This window comes from Eretmochelys imbricata, chromosome 14, assembly GCF_965152235.1.
Source record: "Eretmochelys imbricata isolate rEreImb1 chromosome 14, rEreImb1.hap1, whole genome shotgun sequence".
NCBI lineage: Eukaryota > Metazoa > Chordata > Testudines > Cheloniidae > Eretmochelys > Eretmochelys imbricata.
The window spans coordinates 29,158,125-29,183,575 of NC_135585.1; the positions used below are offsets into that span (position 1 = coordinate 29,158,125).

At 56.6% G+C, this 25,451-nt stretch overlaps 1 pseudogene; it reads right to left on the reverse strand.

Moving 5' to 3' along the window:
• Positions 1-15,499: 15,499 nt before the first annotated feature.
• On the reverse strand, positions 15,500-24,462 carry LOC144274970 (von Willebrand factor A domain-containing protein 5A-like; annotated as a pseudogene).
• Between the last annotated feature and the right edge of the window lie 989 nt (positions 24,463-25,451).

The window sequence follows — 25,451 nt, forward strand, 5'->3', positions numbered from 1 at the left end:
CAAACTCCCAGGCTCAAAGGGGGAAGCTGGGAGCAGCACAGAACTTATCACACTCAAGCTGTGCTGAAGCTAGGAGCTTCATCTGGACCTAGGGCATGCCCTGTGAGCAGGCCTCTGGGCCAAAACATGGGGGCAAGAGCCCTCCCCTGCTTCCCCCTAAACGGTGCCCCTATGTGGCCTAGGCAGGAACCACATGTCTCCTAACCTGCACATCCTGAGGATCCAGAGACCTCTCTCCAGATCCTAGTGCTTCCAACAACCCAGACAGCCTCTCTCCCTCCACCTCTTGCCAAGTCTACCCACAAGGGAGCTTTCCTGCTCCCTTTTAAATCCTCCCCCCAGTCTGTGCTTGCCCTGCAGGTGTGTTGGAGTGGGGCTGGCTGAGGCCAGAGCAGCTCCTTAACCCTTTGTTGCCCTGTTACAAGAGGTAAGGAATAAAGTCCTGCCTTCCCCAATTGCTCGGGGGAATCCTCTCAGAGCAATCAGTGTAGGGCTTTATGCCTCCCTACAAACTGATCACTTTACATGGTGTGTCAAGAAGCTGCACACCCCTCGCCCGCTTTGTTTAGAGCAACATTAACTGCCAGAGGGACTTCTGCTCTCAATGCGCCAGCCCTGGGGTGACCAGATATAACAACTGTGAAAAAACGGGGCAGGGGGTGGGGGGCAATTGGCGCCTATATAAGAAAAAAGTCCCCTGAAATGGGACTGTCCCGATAAAAACGGGGCATCTGGTCACCCTAGACAGCCCTGAGGGAAGGATTCTGCGTTTCCCTTGCTCCAGTCCGGGCTCTGCTGCTGCGGAGCTGATAGGGAAGGCTGGCGGGTTCCTGGAGAGCATGCTGCCGCCCCAGCAACCCGCTGCCGCCATGGCCATGGGGACAGGGGCGGCAAGTTGTATGGGCCCATGGTGCCTGGGCTCCAGTAATCTTGAGGGCCTGGGCTCCCGGATCCACCCGGGTTCGGGGCCAGGTCGCTCCCTCGGCCCCGCCTGCCGCCCCCATGTGCCTCCCCCGAGTGTCCCCTGGCCCCCACTTGCTGCTCCTGTGCACCTCCCCTCCCCAGCCCAGAGCATCCCTGTCTCTCCCATGCAGCTCCATGCTGCCTTCCTGCATCACCTGCCATCGCAGGGCCCTAGTGCCCCCCAATTACCACTGCCAGGGCAGACTGACCCTGAGCTTGCTCTTCCCCCTCAGACCCTTTCATTTTCTGGCGGGACCCTCCACTAGCACAGGGGGTCCCCCCGCCTGCAGTCACCGCTCCTGCTCCACGCTGGACAAGGGCAGCCCCACCCCCACCAAGGCTTTCCCCCCTCGGTGACACCCACCACGGGGGAGACGAGTGGGCTTCCTGTACCTGAGAGGGGCCCTAGGAGCAAGTGCAGTGACAGTGGTGTGAGGTGAGTGTGGTGCGGGAGGGGGATGTGGGGGGGAATGTAGGGGGCCCACCCCCAGAGCTCTTTGCTGCCTGCATGGAGAGGGCTGGGGGAATCCTTCTCTCTGGCCCTTGCCCCGGGGCACCCTGTCTGCACCCCAAACTCCTCATCCCCTTCCCTGTCCCACCCCAGAGCCTGCACCCCCCACCCCCCGTTAAGGTTCCTTCACCACTCTGAACTCTGGGGTACAGATGTGGGGACCCACATGAAAGCCCTCTAAGCTTATTTCTACCAGCTTAGGTTAAAACTTCCCCCAGGCACAAATTCTTTGCCCTGGGACAGTATGCTCCCAGCACCAAGTGATTTAACAAAGAATCAGGGAAAGGACCATTTGGAGTTCCTATTCCCCCCAAAATATCCTTTCCTGGGGAGGTTTGAGAACAATATCCTAACCAATTGGTTACAAAGTGAGTACAGACCCAAACCCCTGGGTTTTAGGACAAGGGAAAAATCAGTCAGGTTCTTAAAAGAAGGATTTTATTTAAAAACAAAAAGGTAAAAATTACCTCTGTAAAATTAGGATGGAAGATAACTTTACAGGGTAACAAAAGATTCAAAAACCCATCAGAACTTCCTCTAGGCTTAGTTTCAAAGTTACAAAAAACAGAAATAAACCTCCCTCCAGCCAAGAAAAAATGCACAAGCAAAAACAAAAGATAATCTAACATGCCTTGCCTGGCTTTTACTTACAATTTTTGTAATATGAGAGACTTTTTTGGAGACTATAATGGAGGAGGGGTTTTCTGACCTGATGCTTCTCTGCTTCCCAAGAGAACACGCACACACACACACAAACACAAACAAAGCCTCTCCACCGCCCCCAGATTTGAAAGTATCCCTTCCTTCCCAGCTGCAGCTCTGTGGCTGCTTTGGCAAGGGAGAGCCCCCCGCCCCACCCCCCGTCCTTTCCAGCTCGAATTCAGGGGCTACTGTGGTGGGGGAGAGAACCCCACTTCTTCCCAACCCCAGCTTGGGGGCTGCTGCGGTGGTGGAGAGAGGGCACATCCATCGCATCAGAAAGTTTAAGATTATGGATATTAAAATATGAGTTGTGTGCTTTTATGTGTAGAACAAAAAAAGTTTTTATTATTATTAAGGGTTTTTTTTTATGTAGCACTGTGATGAAGCGAGACTGTTCTTTATGTTTTCACACTCCTCTTAGCATCTCCCAGGGGCTACCTTAGGTGCCTGCCTGCAGAGCACGCTGGCTTTTGTGACTCCCAGTCTTAGTCCTGTCGCTCCCCATTCATTGTCCAGGGAGCCTGAGTATCTGTCTCAGGCATTGTGAACCCCAAGGGTGTTTTCCTTGCTGCTGACAAGCTTGGAGTTGCTCCACTCTACGTTCCTGTGTGAATCACAGAAATGCAGGGTGGGAAGGAACCTTGAGACGTCCTCACTGCCCGGGGCAAGATGACCCCAGTGCCCTGCTATTGACACAACCTAAATCAGTGGTTTTCAACCTGGGATCCGCACACTATGTCTAAGGTTTCCAAAGGGGTTTGCACCTCCATTCAAAATTTTTTAGAGGTCCGCAAATGAAAAATAGCTTGAAAACCACTGACCTAAATGATTCTGTATTGGAATGGGTACTGACAGTAGTGAGATAGGATGTGAGAGTGGTCTGCGGCTTTAATGACGGGTAGGAAAGTATGGGGTTAGTTGGTATCATGCATGCAACAGCGAAGGGATTGTTGTGACACAGGGGCCTCTTGGTGCCAACTGGCAAAGAGTTTGCTGTTTACAAGCAACTCCTGTCTCAGAACTGACAAACTCACTGCAACTAATAAATCTTTTTCAACGTGTTTATCCATAAAGGGTAGCATCCAAGGTGTCTACTGAAAGCTTGTAATGTACTGCTACTCAGTTATTGCAAAGTGTACATATAGGGAATAATGTAGCTGTACTAAAAGTTTTGCCCTTTTGGTCTTGGAGTAAGAGTTAGTCAGCAGGGAATCCTGTCTCGGTGATGGCCCATTTAACTGGGAGGGAGTTGTCATCCCTCCCTGGCTCATCTATTATGTAATGTTTCGCTCAATTGTCTACCAACCCAGAACAATCAACGGAAAGCCAAAGACACTATAAACATCAAAACCCCGTGGAAGCAAAAAAGACGAAATGACAGCAAGGGGACGGCCCTGTCTGGGAATAAAGACAAAAGACTGATTCCGTACATGACAGGAGAAAGAGACTGCACCCGTTCACTGAGGAGGTACCTAGCCGAGCAGGGGTGCTTTATGAAAGACCAGGTCCTAGCTCCGTGGGGCCTGCAATCCCTGTGACAGACTGAACTTTGGGGTGAGAATCTACTTTATTAGATAGGAAAGGTGACCATGAGTAAGCTTAGGCCCTAGTTTGTGCTTTATGATTTTGTTTTCTATGTAGCCATTTGCTTCTGTCACTCACTCTTGTTTCTGTGTGAATCTCTGTTCTTTCTCAAATAAATTCCCTTTTGTTTTACTGTGACTGAACTCAAGTGCTGTGTGACAGAGGACCGGGTGCAGGGGCGGTAAGGTGAAACTAAGGAACCCAGCGATCGGGGTGGATGCCAGAAGGGGACATTTTGGAGGGACTCAGGAGCTGGGGTGCATCGATTGTGAGGCTGCAGGGCCGGTGGAGACCAAAGGAGAGCATCTGAGCGGCCAGTTGTGTCCGGAGCTCTCACTCAGCCAGCACAGGCAGGACTCCCTCGTGCTGGAGACAGGGGGTAACAAGGTGACTCCCAGCCCTGGGCACCCCGAGAAGCATCATAGTTGTAAAAGTCTGGTTACATTTTACAGGGCCTGGCTCAGCACAGAGGGCCAGGCAGCTGTAGATATACCCGTCCATTGCCGTGACAAGGCAGAGAGGCAGCGTGTGTATTATGGTCATGGGGGAGGGGCAGCACGCACTGAGGGCAGAGTTAAGGTGACTTGGGCTTTTACCTTACCTGAAGTTTGAGTTTTGCTGAAAGCAATGGTATGGAAGGGCACAAGCTTTCCCCTTAGCTGCACGGTTGCTCTGTGATTCTGCAGTGTTCCTCCCCATACTTTGGTTATAGTGAAGTGGCTTTCAACCTTTATTCATTGCAGACTCCTAAAAAATTCCAAGGAAGGTATGCACCCCTGTGGAAATCTTACGCAGACTACGGACCCCCAAGGGGTCTGTGGACCACAGGCTGAAAACCACTGGTTTAGTGCAATAGCAGTGCCTCGCAATGTTTGCAGTTGCTACCAGGACTGCCATGGCAAGTTTTAACACAATCTGCATAAGCATGTGAATTTTAGAGCACTTGGAGTCATCCACTTAACAAGAAGGGCTTCCCAACCTTGGCTAGGGTGGAGCTACCCTGGCACTCCATTACTGTATGAAGCAGGGGGAGAATGAAGGAGAGAGGATCCACCCATCTATCTGCAGCAGATTGGGCTCAGAGAGGTGGGAAGTGGCCCACTCATCTCCCCGAGAGGTTCTCAGCTGAAAGAGAACACCCAGGAGGGCTCAATACAGCCTGAAAGCACAGCTCTGAGGCACACGAACTGCCCCTGTTCACTTTAGTGGGGGTTCCCCTCCCCCCACTCCAGGGCTGGAGAGTTTCTGGTGTGACAAGCACCCCCCTTCTCAGCAGTGGGTCCTTGGTACATGCCCCAAACCTGCCTGTTCTCAGCTCCCCCATCCAGAGGTGCAAGGGCTCCCCTGATTCTGGCCCACAGAAAGGCTAGCTCCACCTGAACCTGATTCAGGTAGGAGGAGGCTAGAAGAAGGGGTCAGACCCCCATAGGCAGGCAGGCAGGGCCCAAAAAATACTGCAGAGCTGAGTGGGGACCATAAATTGGAATGACCAGGACATCTCTGTAAATGCGCATGAGCTAGCCCTGACCTTAGTATAGACACACACAGACTTTCACTGCCATTCAGCTGGTTGTGGACATCCAAATCCCCTCAGCACTTCTGAAATCTCAGCCTGATCTCCCTGGGAAGGGAGTGACTCAACGCAGACACACCTCCTCCTAGCTCATCTGGGAATCAGTTCTCTCCCCATCTGGTGCCCTCTTCCATGAGTTGCTCACATTGTTACCCCTCCCTATAACTCAGGGTGCTCCCTTCTTGTGACTCAGCCCTCCGGCCAGGTCACTATGTGGCACCCCAGGGTAATGCAGTCCCAGCCGACAAGCTATCCATCTGCCTTCTCAGGCAGCTTCTGTCCCAATGCCAGATCCTGGGCCACTTTACCGGTGGGGGGACCCAGGCACCCTCTGACTTGCAAGCTAGGCCTGCTCAGTCTCAGACCCGGTTGCTGCAGCCCAGTGCTCTATCTCCTTGCCTTCCCCTGGGTTCACCCCTGGAGTTTCCTCCATGCCCCTTTGCTACTTCACTCCTCTAGATCTCTTTTCAGACTCCCTGGCTCAGGGCACAACTCCAGGGCTTCTTTATCCCCCTGGATCTCCTCCTTGTCCCAGGCCAACTCCCTTTCTCTCCAAGGAACAACTGCAGACATCTTGCCTCCCAGCAGCTCATTCCTGCATGGGCTTCCTGGCTTGATAATGCTCGCCCAGCTCCTCCCACAGCTGGGCTTCACCTGCCATTAGGCCCTATCAAGCCCTGGTTTCCCTCCAGGTGCAGCATCGAAGGTTAATTGGCCCCTCCCAGCCCACATTAACCCACTCAGGGCTTGTGTGGGGTAGACACCCCATCACACCCACATACCCAGTGCAATTTTCTTGAGTTCAAAGTCTTTACAAGAAAGAGAAGCATGGCTAACCCCCTTTTGCAGATGGGGAAACTGAGGCACGGAGGAGTCATGTGATTTGCTCAGGGTCACCCAGCTGGTCAGTGGTAGGCATGGAAATAGACAGCAGGCTCCCAGCTCCCCAGCTACTGCCTCCCAGGATATAAACACCAAGTTAGTGAAGAAAATGATAGAGCCCAGGATTGTCAAAGGGCCTCACAGGGGCCAGCTGAAATTCCAGAGGAGCTGGGCCTCTATCTCCCTCTCAAAGCCCCTTTAAAATCCAACCTTAATAGAGGGGATATTATGTCAATGTTTGGGTTTGGTTTTTTTTTTGGTTTTTTTTTTGCATGTGTTTATTCTCCTTGACATGAGACAGGAGAGATTCTCTTGCCGTGAGTACCCTGACAGTGCTATGAACTAAGGTGAATGGACATTAACTAACAGAGATACATGTGTGATTAATTCAAAAGTTGACGTGGGAACATGCAGGTTTTTGGGGGGGGTTTCCCAAGGTCAGACTGGCAGAGAGCCTGGGGGGGGTTTGCCTTCCTCTGCAGTGCGGGGCAGGGGTCACTTGCTGGCTTGAACTAGTGTAAATGGTGGATTGTCTGTCACTTGAGGTCTTTAAATCAAGATTTGAGGACTTCAGTAACTCAGCCAGAGGTTGGGGGTCTATTCCAGGAGTGGGTGAGGTTCTGTGGCCTGCGATGTGCAGGAGGGCAGACCAGATGATCATGATGGTCCCTACTAGCCTTAAAGTCAACGTGATCTCCGGGGGGAAGACAGAAGCAGCACCCAGCAAAGCCCCCCTCAGCTGCAAGGGGTGCTGCAGGAGGCGATGGTGACCTGCTGTACAGCCTGGATCCATTTCATTTGAAACACATTAATTTCACTGATGCTCTGCTTAGGACAAAAATATTTAAAAAAACAAACAGAAAAACAAACCAACCCAAAAGGCTGCTTCATTCTGTGCTCATTAAAACCATTCCTGTTAGCAAAGCTCCTTCTAAAAAGAACTCTCTCCAATTAGCCCTGCAGCGTCTGTGAGCGTACCAAGACCGACAGGAGGACACGCTGGTCATTACAACTTCGCTTGTCTTAATGAGCACTCGGAGAAGGGCTCAGCCCAGCACAGGGCTGGGCCCGGCCTGGCGAGCTGACAACCCTCTCGAGGAATTATGGGCCAGCAGCAGAAAAAAAGTTACTCGTTGCTTTAATGGGTCCCGCCGCGGGCCATTAGAATGGCAACACTGCCGGGAAATGCCAGTCTAGGTGGCAGTCTCGTGGGGCTGATTAGAACAGAAACTCAGAGGCATTGATTAAAGTTAGACAAAGTAAGGGACAGGCCTGTTCCTATGCAGATAGCCCTGATGGGTAAAGCCAAAGGAGTCAAGCCGTTCATTCCCAGTGCCTGTGACAGGTGATCCCCCCCTTCGTAAATTCCATCAGACCCTCAGGTAGTAAGGGAATGTGAGGGGCTTGCTGGGGGGTTGGGGGGTGCAGTGAAACAGACATGTAAACAAACCTCAGTTTCCCACGAGGTTAGCAAAGGCGTCACAGCCCAGGGGCATTGAGCAAAAGGCAATTCCAGGTTTCTAGGCCTCAGTGACTGACAGGCATTGCTGTCCTGCCCGCAACCCCTACCTTTGCCGATGTCTTCGGTCCTAACCCACAGCCCCCTTCTCCCCCACCCCATTCCATCTCTGGGCTCACACACACACAGCCGTGCTGCTGCCCCTCCATCCCGACCCGCAGCCCCCTGCAGTCCCAGCCCTGACTCCCTGACAGCTCTGCTGAGGGATCTCAGCCCTGACTGACAATACCCCTGTTGTGCCCATCCTGACGCTGCCCATACATCACAGCAAGGAGCTGTCATTGCTGCCCTGCCCCAAACACACAGCGCTGACAGTTCCCGTCCATCCTGACCCTCTGCGATCCAAGTCCACCCCCCACCACAGCTCAGTCAATGCACCACAGTTGTGACCGGCAGCTCTCCTCCTGCACTGCTCCTGCCCTGTCTGCAGCACGCAGGCGAAGGAGCCTGGCCCAGGCCCTGCGTCCTCAGAGCTCTGGTATTTCTGTGGAGTTCTGAGCTCCGGCAGCCCCTGCCAGGCCAGGCCCAGGCCAGAACTGAGCTGTCTCCATGCCTCACAAAGCAGCTTGCACTTCTCCCCCCTCACCCACCCACTCTCACAGAACAAGTGTCCTTCCTTCCGAGAGGGCGCAGAAGGGAAATACGCACATCCCCCTACACCCGAGCGAGAGAAGAGGACAGCAGGGATGCACGCACCTGCACCCACACACTGAGCAGGTCTCATTCCCTCCAGCAGGGGACAACAACAAAACACACACACACAAATACACAGAAAGAAAAGGAGTACTTGTGGCACCTTAGAGACTAACCAATTTATCTGAGCATAAGCTTTCGTGAGCTACAGCTCACTTCACAGTATGAATCACATGTCTCTAAGGTGCCACAAGTACTCCTTTTCTTTTTGCAAATACAGACTAACATGGCTGTTACTCTGAAACAAATACACAGGAGATCCCACAGCCTCCGGCAGGGGGAACACCCTCACACACATACTGTCCCAGATCCACAGGATCCATGCTGCACCCCCAGCTTTGGAACAGGCCCTTGGCGGATCCCCTTCGATGGACCAGACCCCCAAAGGGTCTCACTCTCTCTTCAGGGGAGGCCACGTGGTCTCACCACCTCCTGGACTGACCCTCTGGGGCTCCAGCCCCCCTGCTTCATGCCGCGAGCTCTGTCCAGCGGAGCCAGACTCCTGAGAGAGACGTGTCCACTGTGCAGGGACCCGGGCGCCTCCCCCAGGATTCGCGGTGACATTCGGGCAGTGTGTGCAAAACAGCTGGGTTTATCAGTCACGTGGACACAGCCTAGGAAGCTCTTAGGTTAGCACAGAGAAATGAAAGTGAAAACGTCGTCCTTTCTGGTCAGCCCGGGGTCCCGCCCAGCCGCAGTGAACCCCATGTCCAGGCTGTGTCTGTGTGTCTGTCGAACCTCTGTAGTCTGTTCCCAGGAGAGAGCGCGTCCGGAAGTCACCTCTGACCCCCCAGCTCACCCCTTCCCAGTCCTCCGTTCTCCAGCTGGCAGGTGGATGTCTTGGCTCAGCTTCCCTGCGAGAAGGGGGGAAATTCAGGCAGCCCTGGCATTGTTTCCCTGTCCCCCTTGTTCATCTGGGTCAGTTTCAACCAGTTCCTTAAAGACTCTTCCTGCCACCCAGACAGGGAGCTGACAGGCACACTCCTCTGTCTTTTAGCCTTTCCTGAAAACACACGGAGTCCTTTTCCCCGCACTGGGTAACCACGTGCCATAGAGGGGAAACCGAGGCACATAGTGAGGTCATAAAAATATAACCAAAAATTCCCCCTTCCTCACACATACACATACACACAGAGCAATATATCACCAAAAATGTTAAACTTCTGTTACAGTTCTGGGTCTTCATGGTGTGAATCAGAATTCACCCTCTGTGACTTAAGTGGGGCTAATGCACTGGAGCACCTGAGACCCTGATTTGTCTCCAGAGGTCAGTTTCTAACCTTGGTCTCACTGGTGTAAATTTGGAGAAGAAGAAGAATTCATAAGAATAGTTTGGAGCACGTGATGGGGATCCAGAGACCTTAATTTTAATATCGGAGCTGGCCCTGACTGTCTTTGCGACCTCAGCCAAATCACTTAGGCAAAAGTTTTCAAACTCAGGTGACTAAAGTTAGCCAGCAAAAATCCCTACTAATCAAAGTGGCCAGACTTGTAGGTGCGTTGGGCACCTGCATTTCTCAGTGACCTCTCTGGGAGCCAGGGCTGCCCAGCAATCCTGAAAAAACACACCCAGACTAAAACAGAGATGTTAAGGCTAAGATTTTCAAACTGCCGAAGGGATCTGGATGCCCAATTTCTCTTCATTTCTAGGGGAGTTAGGCATCTAACTTCTTTAAGCACTTGTGAAAATTCCACAAAGCACCTAAATACCTTTAAAAACCCATCCCTCTGGATACTAGGATTAGATGCTTTGGAAAGTGTGACCCATCTCCTCCCTGTGCCTCACTTTCCCCAAATGGGGCTGAGGTCTACGGTTGGGCCAGATGAGAGCGAAGTTTGGCACTTTGAAAGCAGCTTTATAGAAGCTAGATGTCCAAATCCCATTGAAATTCAGTCGGATTTAGGTGCCTAATTCCAGCCTAATTATTATTAATTTTAGGTCCCCCAATTTGAAAATGTTGGCCACAAATCAATCTTCCTAAAGCTGTTCATTTGGGAAAAGCAGAGGTTGCAATTTTCATTGAGGAGCAGGACGCTTAGTGCTAAACGATTCTTTTGAACAGCCATGGATCAGTTTCGCTAAGAGACGCATAGGTTCCCAGCTGTTCCAAGGCCGGAAGGGACCCCTGGGATATAGTCTGTTCTGGGCATAGCACAGGCCAGAGACTCTCATCCACGGACCCCAGCGTGGCGGTGACGGCTGAGCGTGTGTTGGAGGCATTGGACTGGCCCTCGGAACTCCAAGCTCAGTTCCTGGCTTTGCCCCAGACTCCCTGTGTGGCACTGAGCGCGTTGCGTAGGTTGATGTTTTCAAACTAAATGTGATGGGAATTGTGTGTCCAAATCACCTTGTCAGGATTGGAAAATATCAACCTTAAACTCTGGTTCCAGCTGAGGATCTGGCCCACAATCAGTCGTCGCTCCATTGGAGTCGCTGGGCAGATCCCCAGGTGGTGTGACCCGGCCGTAGCGACACTGGACTCATCTCATCCCTGTGTGTGCTCAGACACGACAGTGCTCAGAGGCATTTACCTACCGAGATAGACAGTGAGGGCAAAACCTGTCCTCACTGAGATCAAAGGCCAACCTCCCATTGGCCCTGTCTCACCAGGATTGGGGCCTACGTGCGTTCCCTGCTGGTGATTTAATACAAAGGCAAATCTCAGCGGGTGCCTGGGGCGCTGCGATCCCACCCACAGTCCAAGCACCCCAACCAGCCCTTGCTGCTCAGGAGTTTTGACTGACAAATGGGAAGCATTTGGAAGTGAACCGGTAAAGAGAAAAGATGGAGAATACAGCAGATCTCCATGAAATTCTGGCTGCTTCATGCGGTCGCCAGAGGGCAGCAAAGGATAAGGAATGAGAGGGAAGCAGCATTATAGGGACTGGACGGGAAGGGATGACTCACTGGTCTCTTCTGGCCTTGGAAACTATGGGACCATCTCATCTTCCCTCGTGTGTAACACAGGCCCTAGCACTGGTCGCATTCTGGGCTGTATTAACAGGAGGGTCGTGTGTAAGACGCGGGAGGTAACCGTCCTGCTCTGCTCAGCCCTGGCGAGGCCGCAGCTGGGGTACTGTGGCCAGTTCTTGGCACCACACTTAAGGAAAGATGTGGACACACTGGAGAGAGTCCAGAGGAGAGCAACAAAAATGACCAAAGAGTTAGAAAACCTGACCTGTGAGGAAAGGTTAAAATACTGGGCATGTTTAGCCTTGAGACCAGAAGACTGAGGGGAACCTGCCAACAGCCTTCCAATAAGCGAAGGGCTGTTCTGAAGAGGACGGTGATCCATTTTTCTCCATTGCCACTGAAGGGAGGAGAAGCAGCAATGGGCTTAGTCTGCAGCAAGGGAGATTCAGGTTGGATATTAGGAAAAACTCTCTCTCTCTCTCAGGGTAATCGAGCTCTGGACCAGGCTTCCAAGGGAGGTTGTGAAATCCCCGTCACTGGAGGTTTTTAAAACCAGGTTGGACAAACACTTGTCAGGGATGGTCTAGGTTTACTCTCGCTGACTCAAAGATTAAAGGATTTATTCCAAGAGGAGGTGTGAAATATACATTTGATAAGTGAAGTTTCTTGCTCAGAACTATTTCTGCTGCAGTAACTGACCAAGATGTTACCCTTCATGTATCTACCCTAGGCATTATACCGCACCCAGCACTGTCGTATGTGACTCCCAAGTATTTTTCAAGTTATCCTCATAGCACAGCTGTAAGTGGGAATATCATCCTCATCCCTATTTTTCAAAGGGGAAACTGAGGCACAAAGCAATGAAGTGACTTACCCAAGGTCACGCTATAATTAGGTGATAGAGCTGAGAATTGAACTCAGCACCCATGTTCCCCAATCCAGTGCATCACTGGGATACTCTCTGCAGGCCAGTCTTAGATAGCGCACCCCATCAATATTTTGGTGACCACACTGTATTAAGTTTATGTATCATTGTGGGCCAGGAATTGTACATAACTCCATGGGGGAGGGCTATGCCAGCTCCTCCAGGAACCAAAAATACCAGGGGAGGGGTGAGTAAAGCAAAGCAACTCACCATCTATGTCTATACTGCACCCTATGCCCAGCTAACCAAGACCCAGGTCCAGCACTGTAAACCCAGGCTTCCAATGAAGCGTGGACACTCAAGCACGGGCTTGGAAACACCGAGTCCACAAGCCTGGGTTTAAAATGCAGTGTAGACACCCCACCGCAGACTGATCCGCTCAACAGAAGTTCCACGCCCTCAGGGGGGTTCGCACACATTGGGTCAAGCTGGCTTTTCCAGAAACGAGGAAACAAACAAAGGACTTTTGCTCTGAAGGGATGAGCTTGAACTGACTCGGACCCATCTATGGACAGGACCTTCTGGGCTGGCGGAAGCGTTGGAAAGACTCTGACCTGCTGGGGCCCCATAAGACTGACAGGTGACTCCTGCTATGCTCAGTGTGTTTACATCGGTTTCTTGTCTTTATTATGGTTTCTCTGTGATGCTTTTACCACAGTCGAAGCCAGAAGTCCTGAGTCCCAGTCCCCCCTACTCAACCCACTAGGCCACATTTGCCTCCAGGAACCAAAACAGAACCCGGGAACGCCATGGGCCAGTCCCCTGCTCTAGTCGCTAGCATGCCAAGCCCAGCCAGAGCCAAGGAGAGGACCTCGGACCCAGGACCAGACAGGAACGGATGGGGCATTACAGGCTGGAGGGTTCATACATTAATGGGTGTGCTACAGTACGTGAGGCTGTTTATGGTCACATATGTGTGAGTACAGATGGTCGTATGCTTTTATTTTGTTATTCTGTGTGTGGATTTTCTATCTATCTAAAGGCTCAGGTATACAGACTGGCTCTGCTTCAAAGTCCACTGGAGTCAGCTACAAGCTGGGATATCCAAAGGCGCCGAAGGGAGCTAGGCAATCAGCTGCTACCAACGGAGTTTATCTAAAGACCACTGGAAAGACTTACTCCGGCTGGAGTTACAGAGAGAGCTGGGGAACAGCTCCCATTGAAAAGAGCCTTTCCTCTGACTTCATTGGGTTTGGAACAGGATAGTAGGTTGGGATTTTCAAAGAGGACAAATCCCCTGGAACTGGGTGCCTCAACCACTTCTTCCAAAATCCCAGCCACAGGGTTTAATTTGCAAAAGCCTCGTAATATGGGCTGAAATACTGTGCCCGTTGGAGTCGAAGACAAAACAGCCTTTGATTTCAATGGACCAGGATGTCACCGCTGGTATTGAAGTTCCACTATTCACAGCGGGAAGTGAGAATTAAGATCTCTGAATTCCGTCTGGCCTTTGGGGAAATCTCCGTCCCAGGGCAGCATTCCTTCAGGCCTTAAGGCAATTAATCCATTACCTGGTATCTTAACCCTTCCCTGGAGTCGCTGCGCAATGTGGCTGTAAATTGAATTTATTGAGTTGCCTTCTCAGACACGGAAAGGCTGATATAGGGACACCACCCAGCACAGAGTCATATGCTGAAAGCTGTTCAAAGGAGGTCAGTGCTGGCTAACACGAAGTGGGAAAACTGTTTGCTTCTTCCGTATGTTTCTGCAGTTTCTTGATAAAAACAGCACTTTCTTTCCAGGGAATTAACCAGCTGAGTTCTTTCATTGTTTGCTTGAGTCCCAGGATGTCCTGAGAAGGGCCCGGTGCTGCCCAGGATGGACACAGCGTGAGCATTAACCGTCGAGATGGACGGTCAGGTTTTGAAGCCTTTCTTCCTGTGGTAGAGAATTCAGCAGCTGGTGAATGGGGAGGGATTCACAACACGCAGCACGGGGCAAGCTTCCTCCATCTGCTGCCTGATTCCACCTTTCAGCCTTCACCACAGAATTGCACTTGCCAACACAGCACTGTTCAGCTGGAAAATGACTGACCAGCTCTAGTCTGGACCTAGGCAGAGAGGAAATGAAGAATTAAGCCAATCACTGTGCTCGTGTGTGCGTTCAGGATTGTCTAGCGAAGAGAAAACTGCCATTACGACAAAAGGAGGTCATGTTTGGACAAGCAAAGATCCTGTTGGTCTGGCTGGCTGTCCAGTAGCTGAACTCCGTGCAGATGGGACTAGGTTGACACTGGATGGCTCAGGCAGGGCGAGGTCAGTGCAGCCACCTCTGGGGTGGGGGCCGGGGACTGTTTACAGAGGGACCCCTCAGTCATTTGTAAAAAGGGAAGAGATGTGCGACATTGATGCAGGCAATCCCGAGGACTCCCCCACAATGCAGAGAGGAGGCGGCGGCTGTGAGCAGCGTGGGGGTTACTCAAGAGTGGGTCAGAGTGGGGTGGAACCAGGGGGCAGCCATTGCTCCTCTTCAGCCAGTGGGAGGCAGATGCATCCGAACTGGTGGCAGAGATGGGATCCCAGCTGGAGGTTTGCTCCGGGCTGGGCACAGGCCGGCCAGGTGGGTCTGCACCCAGTGTCCCCGGCTGGCCCTCCGGCTCCCAGTTGGACGCCCAGGGTAGTTTGGGAAGTGGGTGCGGGGATCCTGGAGGGGGCTCAGAGCCCGAAGATGGCAGGGCCAACGCTGCAGCCCAGCAGGGCGTTGGCGGCTTCCAGGCACTCGCTCAGCTGGGCCCCTGAAATGAGAGGGGGGCACTGGAGAGACACCAGCCCGGGGAACGAGGGGAGGGCCTGGGGGCAAAGGGAACAGAGCTCACAGCACGTGGGGGACTGGTGTGGGGGTTGGGAAGCTGGGAAGTAAAGGTGCTGGGGGGTGGGGCATGGAAACCCCGGAAGGGTGCTGGGATTGGGATGGGGAGAGGCTGGGGATGGGGGCTCTCGAGGGTTGGGCTGTGGGGCCCTGGGGGGCAGGAATCTCAGGAATGGGGACCCATGGGGCACAGGCTCTCAGGGCCCTGAAGGGGCTGGGCTATAGGACATGGGGGGCAGGCTCATGGCTCTGGGCCGTGAGGATGGAGGTTCCTGGGGCTCAGGCTCAGGGGCCCCATGGGGCAGGGACTTTCAGGGTCGAGACCTTGGACACTGTCTCTGCCCCCCACCCACCAGGCACCCTCTCACCTGCTCAGTCCTGCACCCAGACCACAGCCTTAGCCTCCAGCAGCTCGACTCATCACGCTACCCCACGGCCCAGTCGTGCAGCCGGACCATGGCCAGCACCGTGGCCCAGATGCTGGGGGTCACGTCCTGTGGGGGGCAGGATAGAGACAGCCTGAGTAAGTGCCCAGCCTGGCCCCCTCCCCTGACCTCCATCCCTCACCCAGCCCTCCCTCTTCCCTAGGGACCCCCTACTCCATCCCCCCACCCCGACCCGGAGGGTTCCTATAGCCCCCGCTCCAGCACTGTGGACCCTCTACCCAGATGCCCAGTGCCATGTCCAGGGAGTAGAGAGATGGCCTGAGACAGGGCCCAACTTGGGCGCCTCCATCTGGAACTGGGCCCCCTCGATCCAATGCTCCGATCCCGTTAGGGGGTTCCCAGCCCCCTGATCTGAGCCCGTCTCGCCCACTGGGCTTCAGGTTCAGGGGTCCTTTAATCCAGTCACCCTCAGACTCCCCCCCCAAATGGGTCGCCACCAATCTCATCTGGGAGCAGAGAACAGGCCCAAACAATGGCACCTGCCCCAGATCTCTCCCCTCTCTTCTGCACCCCCGCTCACCTCACTGGGTATCCTCCCCCTGGCGTCGGTCTCGCTCACCCCCAGCACAGCAGCCAGCCAGGGGTCCAGGTTCCACAAGACGTTGGCATTTTGCAGAGACACCAGCCTCAGCAAGGGAGACTCCTACGGTGCCCGCTCTGGGGAGAGACACAGGGAGATGGGGCTGGCACAGGGTTGTGGGTACAGAACAGCAACATGGCCTGTCCAGGCTGGGGGACAAACAACAGCCTAAACGGTCACCCTCTGTGTGGCCTTAACTCTGTCCCTCCATGGGTGTCCTTAACCTGCTCTTCTGCACCCTTAACCCCACCACAGTCATCCTTAACTCTGCCCCTTCTTGCACCCATGGGATGACAATTAACTTTCAATCCGAGATGGGCACCCAACTCCCTGTGACTGTTCCTGCCCAGGCATTAATTCCACAACCCCACGGTGTTTCTCAAACACAGTCTGTCCCCGGGACTATCCCCCACTACAACCTGCGATACAGACCTATGGCCGGAGAGAGACACAAGAGTCTAAAGGGGTAGCGGGGGATGGGATGTTACAGAGTCTATATGATATTATAGCCATGCATGGGCCAGGGTTATGGGGCAGAGTTAAAGTTATCTGGGCTACAGTCACTTTGTATTTCCAGACTCTCCAAATGCAGGTTTTAAGGTAACTTTAAAATTTCTGCTTTTCGTGGGTTTCTTCGAATATAAACCAGAAGGTGCCAATAAAGACTTTTGCCCCTGAACTCGCCTGTACAAACCTCCAAGCTCAGACCCAGCTTCACAAGGCTTTTTTGCCTGGGAATTTCCCTCTAGCTTTATTTCAGAGAAAACTACTCAGAGACATTCCTGTTACGAAAAACTACTGATCCCCGCCGCCCCCACACCCCCTCAGCTCACTGACACAAACTCACACCCCAAATTCCACCTTCACAGAGTTTTTTGCCTGGGGGTTTCCTTATTTTTTTATTCATTTTCTTGCGAGATAATTTGCTTCATGACACTAAAAAAAAAACAGCCAAGAATTCCCCCTCCCTCAGCGACACAAAGGTTTCTCACCCAGGAATTTCCTTCGTTTTCTATGTTGTTTTTAAAGACTTGCACAGCTCCGTGACCTTCAGGGCACATGGGTCTCTAACTCGATGAAGCATCACCCTGGCGTTTGCCCACCCCCGGAGTCCTGACTCCCAGCACCCTTCACCGTTCTGGGGTGCCGTCTCCGGTGGGGCCCCCTGATTGCAGGACTGTCTGCCCTTGTGTTGGGCCCCCCCGGCTGAGCTTTGGGAGGCCACGGAGCCAGGACAGGCGCTTGCGAGGGAGGAGATGGCCGGCGCTGGACTTTGGGAGCTGCAGGCATGCGTGGCAGAGGTACTCACGTGCCGCAGCCAAGTCGCGGGACAAGCGCCCGAAGACGCTGCGCTGGTTCGGTTCGTCCAGGCGCACTCCGCTCGCCGGCCGCTTGCAGATGGGGTCTATGAGACCCAGTCTATCACCTCCATATAGTCCATGATGAAATCGAAATTTAGCGAGTAGATGGACAGTCACAGAGACAGACGGACACGAAAACAGACCCAGAGAAGCAAAGGGAGGGAAGAGAATTCCGTCCCCCCCGAGACACTTAGAGCCAACGCACCGCTGGGACCCCTCCTCCATACCCCCCAGCCCCTTTCCCCGAGCTGGGACCCCCCCACACCCAGCCCCATCCTCCTCTCCCCGCAGCTCCATCACAGCCAGGATTTCCCAGCTCTTGCCCCTTCCCCCCTGGCTGTGACCCCCAGATCCAGTCCACACAGCCCCATTCTTCTCCCCTCCGCCAGGACCCCTCCTCCAGCCCCAAAGGATGCAGGGGTGGGTGCTGCACTCCATGGATGAGGGCAGGATGCTGGGGGGTGAGAGGCCCCTACTAGCCAGGTCTGCTCATGACAGCAATGTGCCCGCCCCTCCTGTCCCTGCATCTGCCCGGGTCGGTCTGTCTGTCTGACTGGGTCTGTTTCTCTCTCTGCGTCTCTCCGTCCTGTCCCCGTCTGGGTCTGTCGGCTGATTCTCGGTCTCTGTCCCTGTCTGACTCTGGGTATCCGCATGCCTGTCTACTTCTGTCCGTCTGTCTGGCACAGACCCCTCTCTTCCGGCTGGGGGGGGGGCGGTGCTACTCCCCATCTCACCATGCTAGTGCCCCTGCTCTCCCCATGCCCCGGAGGTATGGGGATTGTGGTCGCCATCACCCTGGAGGAGGGAGGGGGCAGCACAGCCCCTGGGAGTCAGGGGGGCAGGGAGAGGGGCAAAGGGACATTACCCCATAAACATGATGCCCCCCCACATGCCCCTTCTGGGTCCCCCCCCCTTACACTAGGATCCCCCTGTGCTGGGATCCCTCCCTGGCACCAGGTTCCCCCCACCTCCTCGTACCGCCCCCAGTGCCAGGTTCCCCCTCCCACCTGAGTTCCCCCCACATGCTGGGTCCCCCCCTGGCGCCAGGAGCCCCAGCCCCTTTGGGGGTTACCTGCCAGCGGGACATCCCACCTCACCAGCTGCCCCCGCCCCATGTCCACCCCCACGTAGGCCGTGATGGAGCAGACGACCCCCGAGCTCAGGCTGGCCTTCAGTGCCCGGCGCCCGTCCCCCTCCCACCCTGCGCCCACGGCCCCCTCCAGCTCCAGTAGCAGCGACTTGGCGGCCAGCCGGTGAACGGGCAGCCTGTGCCAGGGAGAGAGATTCACGGGGTCAGCCTGGACACCTGGGTTCCAGCCGCTACGGAGAGGGGAGCAGGGTCTAGCGGGATGGGGGTGGGTGGGTGCCAGGACTCCTGGGTTCTACCCTGGCCCCGGGAAGGGAGTGCGGTCTAGTGGTCACAGAAGAAGGGCTGCTCCCATCCTGTCTCTGTTCTGCTGGGGTGAGGATGTGGGGGGGCAGGACACAGCTGCCTGGGGTGGGGGATGGGAGCCAGGGGAGCATTGCTGTCACCTGTCTCCATCCTGTGGCTGCAGGGAGAACTGCGGCGTCTCCTTCTAGGTCTGGTCCTGGATGTGGTACTGCAGGTTGATGCCCCCCATGGGAATGTCTGGGGGCTGCGGGGAAAGAAAGGTGGTCAGAGGTGGAATGCAAGGGGGGAGAAGATGCCCTGGGACCCCTCAGACCCAGCTTACAGAACAAAGGGGGCAAACACACCCAATGAACACCAGTTGGGAGGCTGGCTTAGTAAGCCCAATGGCCGTCATTAGGGTCCAGAGATAACAATCCCCATTGAGCTCAATGGGGCTGGGGTAGCACAGAGACTTCCAGCCCAGTGGCTATCATTAGAGGTCAGAGTTATCGATCCCCACTGAGGTCTCGTTTACACTACATACTTTGGTAGAATTACATCGCTCAGGGGCATGAAAAATCCACACCCATGAGTGGCGTAGTTACACTGACCTTAGCCCCCCGTGCAGACAGTGCTACGTCGGCAGGAGAGCTTCTCCCGTCGGCTTAGAGCGTCTTCACCAGACGTGCTACAGCGGTGCAGCTGCACCTATGAAAACTTATAGTGTAGACCTGCCCTGAGATCAATGCAGCCAGGCTGGTACAGAGACCCACAGCCCAATGACCATTGGTAGGGGTCAGATTTATCAATTCCAACACAGATCAATTGGGCTGGGGTAACACAGAGAACCCTGGCCCAATGCCCATCGTTAGGGGTCAGAGTTAACAATCCCAACTGAAATCAATGAGGCTAGGGTAGCACAGAGACCTGCAGCCCAATGGCCATCGTTAGGGGTCGGAGTGAACTCTCCCCATTCAGAACAATGGGGCTGGGGTAGCACAGGGAGCTCCAGCCAATGGCCATCGTTAGGGGCCAGAGTTATCGCCCAGGAGGGGACTGTGGGGCTCCTGCTTCAGTCACTGACCCCGAGCCCGGGGGCACCCCAGTTCGGGGGACCTCGCTCTCCCACCTGGGGCTGCCCGCGGAGCTGGGCGTAGACAAGGCACCGCTGCCCAGCAAAGATCACCTCGGGGTCCTAGTGCAGCAGCTCCGCCTGGATCCCAGGGGGCAGATCCCAGCTCAGTGAGATCCCAGTCACCACCAGCTGCAGGGCCCACTTCAGAGACTGCGGCACCTGGCGGGGGACCGGCACACACATGGTGGGCCAGGACTCCTGGGTCCTGTCCCCAGCTCTGGACGGGAGTGGGGTCTAGTAGGCTAGAGTGGGGGAGCTGGGAGCCAGGATTGCTGGGTTCTCACCTTGGGCTGCACACGGTCCTGGCCGGTGATGAACTCGGCGCTGCCCCCGACTGCCCGAGCAATGCCTTTGATCAGAGCCGTGGAGGCCCCATCCCCGATGCCGAAGGAGAAGCACCTGGGGCGGAGGGGGGAGGGGGCAGAGACCAGAGGGGGAGGGGCAGAGCTGGTGGGGCCCATCTAGTGCTGGGTGGGGGCAGGGCAGTTGGAAAGGGGCGAGTAGGGCTGGCTGGACTGGGAGGGCTCCCCATGCTGGCGGGGCTGGGAGGCAGGGTGAGGCAAAGGGTTGGGCAGATGTTGGGCACTATGGTGGTGGGGGTCCACATGATGGCAATGCTAATGGGGGCAGGGCTGGGGGGGGTTAGGCACCCCCAGTTACCTGTGGGTCCTCTGCGATTATCTCCTGGGTGTTCTCTACCTCCCCGTCCGTAAACACGAACAGCTGAGCGGGGGAGAGACGCTGTCAGAGCCGGGGACCCCAACCCCCTCAGAGACACCCCCTCCCTGTTGGGAACGGGAGCAGCCCCCTGGAGAGTCTGCCCCACTGACCTTCCCAGAGACCCCCCAGCCCCATCCCTCCCCTCCCAGAGATCTCCCCTGAGGGGCTGACAGACAGGGACTGCTGACCTCCCCTATCTCTGTGACCCCCAACCCCGAGGCATGACCCCAAACCATCACCTGTTCACCGGCCCCTTGAGACAAGAACCCACCGACTGCTGTGGCCACTTTTCCAGGAGCTCCCTCCTGACCCCCCACCAGTGACCTCCCTGCCCCTCCCGGCTGCAGGGCACCCCCCAGAGCTGGGCACAGCACAAAGCGCTGCCCCTCCCAGATCTATACAGAGGTACCTCCCCCCCGGTTGCTACCTGCCAGGCCCTGCTCACACCCCCAGGGGCAGTGGCCCCCCATCTGGCCCAGAGCCCCAGGCCCACTCCGAGCAACCCCTTGGCCCCGCTCGGCTGCCCCCCAGGGCCCCCAGCCCCTCTCCGATCCCCTCTCCCAGGATCTCCCCCTTGAACAGCCTCTGAGGGGAGTGTGGGGGGGAAGGTGGGCAAAGAGGGGTCTGTAATGTCGTATGGCCCAGAGCTAGAGCTGGGAGGAAACACCCCATGGGCGGCAGCGGGGCACTGGGAGTGGGGGGCGCTCAGAGTTATTGCAGAGAATCCTTCCCAGGGGGCTGGCTGGGGGGGTCTCGCACCCATCCTCCGGGCAAGCTGACCCCCACGTTTGGGGTGGGGAAGGGATTTTCCCCTGGCTCAGACTGGCAGAGACCTGAGGGGGTTGGTCTCCCTCAGCAGCCTGGGGCACTCACTGGTTTGAACCGGAGCAACTGGGGGGAGTCGCTGTGATCTGAAGCCTGTAACTCAGGGTTTGGGGGTGCCGGTGACTCAGCCTGAGGGGTGGGGCTGTCCCCGGGGGGAGCGAGGAGCTGGGGCCTGATGAGATGATCAGGACGGTCCCTTCTGTCCTGAAAGTCTGTGAGTCTGTCCCCGCAGGCCCGCATCCCTCTCTGAGACCCCCCCCCCCCCGTCATTCCTCGGCCGCACAATCACCCTCCAGGCCCGCCCCAGGATGCCCCTCCGGCTGGCCCCAGCGCCCCGGTCCCTGGCGTGGGTGCCCGTCCCGGCAGGGGCTGCGGTAAACGGCTCGTAGCGGCTCCAAGATCTCGGTGCCCCCCAGGTTAGCCTGGAGCAGCTGGAGGCGCTGCAGGGACTCGGCCTTGGTCTGCTGGGTATTCTCCACGCTCTGCCTGCGGGGGGCGCCGACAGGTCTGGGGCTGGGACAGCCGGAGCCAGGGACACCCTGCCCCCAGCCAGCCCTGCCCCCTCACCCACCGACACCCCCTGCCCCCCACAAACAGACACACCCTGACCCCAACCCACAGACACACCCTGCCTCCTAACTAAGAGACACCCTCTGTCAGCTCACCAGCCTTGCCCCCTAACCCAGACAGCCCCCTCCCTGCCCTTCGGACTCACGGGTAGAAGGACTCGAATTCAGACCCAAAGCCACAGGTGTTGAAATAACAGCCCAGGGGCAAACTCTTCAACAGCAGGACCAGGGTCTCCTGGGGACAGACAGACAGATGGAGAGTCAGCCCCACGGGCCCAGCCAGCCTGGGCTGCTCCCCCGGCACGGCCCCACGGGCCCATCTAGCGCAGCCTCCCGCCTGGCCGTCCCTTGGTGCTGTTGATGCGCTGGCGGGACAGGTCTCTGCCGTCCATGGGGCAGGCCGTGCTGCCGGAGCGGCCCAGCAGGAGGACGAACTCCCCGGCTGGCTCTGGGCCGGCACCACCTCGGGCACTCTGGGCAGCAGGGTCATCATCACGGCCGGGTCGCCCATCAGGGAGCCTGCGGGGAGATGGGGGCCAGCCCCCAAATAGGGTGGGCATGGGGTCGAGACCCTGTGAGCCACCCCCTCAGAGCCCCATGACTGTCCCCAGAGACCCACCCCCACTGCTCTGTCCCTCCCCCACCCCCTCTCCCCTTAAATCCCCCCCACCCCCGTACCCAGCCCCCCAGCGCCTGCTCTCCCATACCCAGTTCTCCCCCATGCCTCCCAAACCTGCAGTGCTCCCCAGTGCCCGCCTGCTCCCAGACACCCTGCCCTACCAACACCAGCTCCGCCAAGACCCCCCGTTCCTGTCCCCCCACCCTCGCCTGCCTCCAGATTTCCCCAGCACCCACCTACAGCAGCCCTAGGACTCCCCATTCCCCCATCATCCCCCTCATTGCACCATGCCCCCCCCGATCCTATGTCACCGCTCAGCACCTACCTCACCCTCCCCAGATTCCCACCCTATGGATCCCCCTCTGCGCCCCCGCCCAGGGGTAGTAGGGTTCAGGATCCCCTCCCGCACCTGGCTCGGCTCCGGGCAGCCCGGCCTCCAGCACCGCACTGGGTTTGGGTAGCTCCGTGTAATACACCAGCAGCTCCAACTCCCTGTCCCGCGGGGGGGGCCTGGGCCAGCGACACCTGGGGGGCGACAGACACACAGTCACCTCCACACGATTCCGGGGGGGGCAAGGTCCCGCTGGCTCTCGCGCCCGGCTCGGCACCCCGCAATGGAGACGGGGTGAGGGGCAGACCCTGGGAACACTGGCTGGGCCCCCCGGGTTAGGTGGAGAAAAGAGAAGGAAAAACAACCCCAAAGGCCAACGTGGGAACTTGGCTTTTCCTGGTGAAAAATTGCAAAAGTTTGACATTTTGGGGGAGTCTAAATCTTTCCAATTTGGGGGTGACATTTTCCTGGTCCCCCCACCTCCATTTACTTCCACTGAGAAACAAGAAGAGGGAAAATCCCAGACACTAAAGACTTACAGAGCCCAGCGACTGCCAGGGATTTCATCCCCAAACTGGCACATTTCAGCCTGTCCAGATTTTCCCCAGAGAAATTGGGAAATTCCCCAGATCCGTTGCTGTCGCTCGATCCCCCACCCCCTCAATCACCCAAAGAGTCTGGCCCATGCTCTCCCTTTCGGGACCCACCCCGTGCCCTACACCACATCTCTCACCCCCTGGGACCTTCCCCCCACCCACAGCCCTGTTCCCTGGAACCCACCCCTCAGCCCAGAACCCTCCCCCTGCCCCACCCCCAGCACCCTCCTCCCAGCAGGGATGGCTGGGACCCAGGTGTCCAGGTGAGCCCTTACCTGGGCAGTGGTTAAGTTCCTGGCTGTATAGCTCAAGGGGGTGAGGGGGCAGTTGGAGAGCACGTGGTCGATGCCGTGGGGCGACTGCAGCATGGCACTTCGGCTCAGGGTGTAGGGCAGCTCCCCCTGGAGGACCCGTGGGACCTCCTGGGTGATGTTCTCCCCATCCCACCCTGCAGAGAGAGACACGGGGTGAGGGCCAGGGGGCTGGGAGAGTGGGGGGAAGATGGGGGGTATGAGTTATTGGGGAGGTATTGGGCTTGAATATCAAGGGATTTCGGGATGGCTGGGGTGGGTCATATACCCTGGGGCGGTGACTGCAGACCCGGGGGGGGGGGCGCACTTACCGCAGGGAACACAGTAGTGGCCTATGGGGCATTATGGGGGCTACATGGGTCTTTCACTGTGGGGAGGGGGGATATCAGCCACAGGCCCCCCACGGGCACCGGGGGGAGGAGCCACGTCAGGCATGGGGCCACCCTCCCCCTCACGGCACCGTCCCCCGCAGCCCTGACTCACCCGGCTCCTTGGAGCTGGTCAGGAGGCCGCAACTCATCATCTCGGCTCTGGGGTCGGGGATCTGTGTGAGGGGAAGGTCGGGGGGTGAGATACGGGGTTCCCATGGAAACTGATGGGCACAGGATGCCCTGACACCCCCCCCACACACACACACACTCAGCAATGGCTCTGAGACCCCAGCCCCACCCCTCTGCTCAGCCAGGTCCTGTGGCAGGGAGTCCCACAGGCCCAAGCTCCTGAGATCAGAGTCACGGCTCTGCCCCAACTGCGCCAGCCCCCGGCAGGGAGGGGCAAGCAGGGACTGGGGTACAGCTGGCAGTTGAGGGATGGAGAGAGAAACATAGGGGGGTGTATGGGGATGGATGGACAGATGGAAAGAAGGAGAGGTGCAGGGGTCAGACGGACAGACGGAATGAAGGGGGATGGGGGACTCGTGCGTTAGAATGAGGGGGCTGGGAGCCAGGACTGCTGGGTTTTATACCCAGCCCCTGGGGGGGCCCCTGGAACAGCGACAGGGGTTGCAGGGGACTCGGCTCGGTCACTGGGGGGTTGTTAACCCGGCTAGGCCCTTCTCCTCGCTGTCGCCCTACAGAGAAGCAGAGGTTTGTGGAGCAGGCTCCAGCTCCTGGCCGTTCTTGGCAGGGACACGGCCCTGCTATTTACTCATCTTTCACCCCAGGCTGGAGCAGTCGCCATAGACCCCCCGCCCCAACGGGGGTGAAATCCAGCCCTTGGCCGTGCCCAGGGGCTCCCGGCGTTCTTGTTCCATGCCCCCGAGCCGTTTGGCCTGGGCCTTGGATTTGCTGCCTTACGACGGGGTAAGAGGGCGGCAGCCGGTTGATTTCTCCCGCAGCAGAAATCTGGCTCTGAGGCGTGCAGGGAGTCTCCGCGGAGGAGCGGGGAGCTGAGGGTGGGATGGGGGCGAGGAACGCCAGAGCTGCCGTGAGCGAGAGGGGCTCCCAACCCCACTCTCCGAGCCTCCTTTCTGCTCGCCACCACTCCAGCCCCCTGGAGAATTCCCAGCTGGAA